Source organism: Penaeus japonicus, unplaced genomic scaffold, assembly GCF_977035675.1.
Source record: "Penaeus japonicus unplaced genomic scaffold, GWHDUDI00000001_assembly GWHDUDI00000026, whole genome shotgun sequence".
Taxonomy (NCBI): domain Eukaryota; kingdom Metazoa; phylum Arthropoda; class Malacostraca; order Decapoda; family Penaeidae; genus Penaeus; species Penaeus japonicus.
Window position 1 is genome coordinate 2,718,551 of NW_028234428.1, and position 3,878 is coordinate 2,722,428.

Genomic DNA, 3,878 nt, shown 5'->3' on the forward strand with positions numbered 1-3,878 from the left:
GTTGGTGACTGTACCGAGGCTGAACCGCAAACCTGACGGGGTAAGTACGAACTACTCGAAGACGTTGTTCTTGTGTCATTGTTTCCAACCTCTCGAGAAAAAAAAAGGAAAAGCACTCGAGGAAAGAAGGCCCTCGAGGGATTTTTCTTTCTTTATGTGGGTTTGGCTCGTCCGTTTTTGTTGCCCAGGCGAACTGCTTCGGGTGGCTCGAGAGGTGAGTGTGGTGGTGGTTTAGAAGGGAAGAAGGAAGTAAGATAAAACTAAAGAGAACAACAATATTGGATGCAATCGGAGGAAGGAGAAGAGCAAACAAACAAATAAATAAAGCAGGGCGTAGAATTCGATAAGCTTTTTTCGAAAACGGATTGAATTGGACTTTTAGACTTCAGAAGGAGAGGAAGGAGGAGAAAGAAAATGATAAAAGGAAAGAAAGAAAGAGAGTGAGAAACAGAGAAAGAGCTAGTGAAAAAAGAAGAGTTGGAAAAAGGTAGAAGAGGAAAACGAAGACGAAGAAGAAAAGGAGAGAAAAACAAAGAAAAAAAAAACACAAAAGAAGTTAAAGAAAACCCAGAAAAAAGAAATGAAATAAAACAAAACTCGATAAAAGAAGACGATGAAGAAGAAGAAGTAGAAAAAGAAAAAGAAAAAGAAAAAGAAAGACAAAAGAAGAAAAAGAAGAAAGAAAAAAAGAAAAAGAAAAAGAAAAAGAAAAAGAAAAAGAAAGAAGAAGAAGAACGAAAGAAAAAGAAAAAGAATGAAAGACAAAAGAAAGAACAGTCCATCAGACGATACGACCCACCTCGCCTGTATCGCCTAATGCCGACTTTAATATAACACGAAACATCACGATATATATTCTGCACTCTTTCCAGACTCCGTATTTTTGTTCCTCACACGAACGGCTATAGTAGAACCGGGATGAGTGAACACATATCCGGCGGCGAATGTTCACATGCCTTTTGCAATACTCTTTTTTACGCCTTTGTATTGCTGTGAGGAATATTTGTGCGTTGTTGTTGTTGTTGTTATTATCTTTATTGTTGTCTTGTTGCTTTTTGTTAGTACTGGTAGTAATATCCTTGTACTTTAATTATCATCTTTGTTATAATTATGATTATGGTGATGATTGTAATAATGATGATGATAATGATATTGATGATAATGGTCATGATTATGGTTATGGTTTTGATGATGATGAAGATAATGATAATGATAAAGATGATAAGGTTGATGATGATTATAATGATAAATTATTAATAATAATAATAATAATGGTAATTATGAAGATGGTGATAAAAATAATAATGATAACAAAAATAACGGTATATACAAAAATAACGGTAAAATAAATTATAATAGTAATGATAATGGCAATGATAATGATAATATTAATGATGACATTAATAATAATCATCATAATCATAATAATATTTTAAATAATAATAACGATAATAATGATTATACTACTACTACTACTAATGATAATGATAACAATGATAATGGTGATAATGAAAATTATTTTGATTATCATACTAATAATGAAAATGATAAAAATACTAGTAATAATGATAATAATTATTATGGTAATGATGATAATGATGAAACTAGGGATAAAGACAATTATGAGGATAATAATAGTAATATTGATGATAAAAATGTTGATAAAAATGATAATGATAAAAACAATGATAATAATAATAATGATAAGGATCATAATGAGGATAATAACAATAATAACAATGATAATGATAATAATAATGAAAATAATAGTAGAAAAGATAATAATGGCAGTAATACTAGTAATGATAATGATAGTAATAACAATGATAATGATAATGATAGTAATAACAATGATAATGATAATAATAATGTTAATAAGGATAATAATAATAATAGTAATGATAATAATGATGGAAATGATAATAGTAATAATGATGACTATGAGAACAATAATAATAGTAATGATGATAAAGATAATGATACTAATAATAATGATTATAATAATGAAAGTTATAATAATAATAATGATAATAATAATAATAATAATAATAATAATAATAATAATAATGATAATGATAATAATGATAATAATGAAACTAATAATAATAATAATAGTAATAATAATGAAAATAATTCTTAAAATAATTATAATAGGAATAGTAACAGTCATGATACTGATACTGATAATGATGATAACGATAATAATAATAATGATAAGAATAGCAGTAATGATAATAACAATGACGATGTTAACAGTGATAATGATAATGATGAATAATGATCATGATAATGAGACTATTGATAATGAACATGATACTACCAATAAGGGTTACAATAAAAACGATAATGATCATCATAACAATAATAAAGAGACAGATAATGATAATAATGATAATGATGACAAAAGTAATTATGACGATATAACGCCTATTTCCCTATTCTCCTACCGATGAAAGAGATTCTGATATGAAATTAAGTTCATCATGTAAAGCCAATCTATCTGTACTACTGACAATCTACCTTCATTTGTATATGACACGCACCTGTATAGAGTTTGAATAATTTTTCTACATATGTTCGGCAATGATAACCATACTATGATTCTTAAGAATTTCGTGATAAGAGCAGCCTCAGAATTTCGTGATAAGAGTATCCTAAGAATATCGTGATGATGATAATTAAAGGGAAGATCCTGATCTATACGAGATATTGTACATATGAAATAGATCCTTGAGAATCACATGATACTGTTAACTGAATATGTTATGGAAGAAATGAAAATCGTGGCGTAGGATTTTTGCTGGGAGTAAAAGCAGAGGGAAGCGCTCTGGGACTGAGCTATGAAAAGGGAGAGAGGAGGGCTATACATATGTACATGCATACATACATACATACATGTATGCACACACACACACACACACACACACACACACACACACACACACACACACACACACACACACACACACACACACACACACACCCACAACCACGCAACAACCACCACACCCACACCCACACACCCAAACCCACACACAACCCACCCACCACCCAAATATATATATTATATATATATATATATCACATATATATTATATATATATATACATAATTTCTATATATTATATATATATATATATACATATATTATACATATATACATACATATATATATATAAATATATACATATTATATATAATATATATAATATATATATATTACATTTATACATACATATAAAATATACATATATATATATATACATAAATATATATAATATATATACGTATATATATATATTATATAATATTATATATATATAATACATATATATATAATACTATATACACATAATACATATATATATATATATATATATTATATATATATATATAATATATTATATATATATATATATATATATATATAACACAATAATAATATATACACACACACACACACACACACACACACACACACACACACACACACACACACACACACACACACACACACACACGGACTGCTAGGTTATCCACAAGGAATTGGACTCTATATGTCTTCTAAAAGTCCTTCCGCAACAAAGGCCCACGTGTAATCAGTTATTATATCCCAATATGTAAAGGAATAATCTTGGGTATTCCAAGAATTTTTATTCCTTTGTGAATACCCAATGAATTTCCCAAGTGTAACGTGCAGCAGATATAATCTTATAAAAATCGAAAGAACAAGGTCGCGTTAGGTCAAGAGTAGAAATCCAGAATGCAATCTAGAGGAAATACATCTCTTGTTGATTAAGAAAAAAGATCGAAAAAGAAAAAGAAAGAAAAAAAAAGCTAAAGACATGTTCTCGCTTTGAATAAATTAGTTGCAGAGG

At 28.3% G+C, this 3,878-nt stretch overlaps 1 long non-coding RNA gene across 1 annotated transcript in view; it reads left to right on the forward strand.

The window, feature by feature from the left end:
* Positions 1-508, forward strand: part of LOC147468755 (uncharacterized) — a 20,505-nt gene extending 19,997 nt beyond the window's left edge. Inside the window, exon 2 of the long non-coding RNA XR_015192271.1 lies at positions 1-508. This exon is cut by the window's left edge and continues 50 nt beyond it. This is a non-coding gene — a long non-coding RNA (uncharacterized LOC147468755).
* The last annotated feature ends 3,370 nt before the right edge of the window (positions 509-3,878 follow it).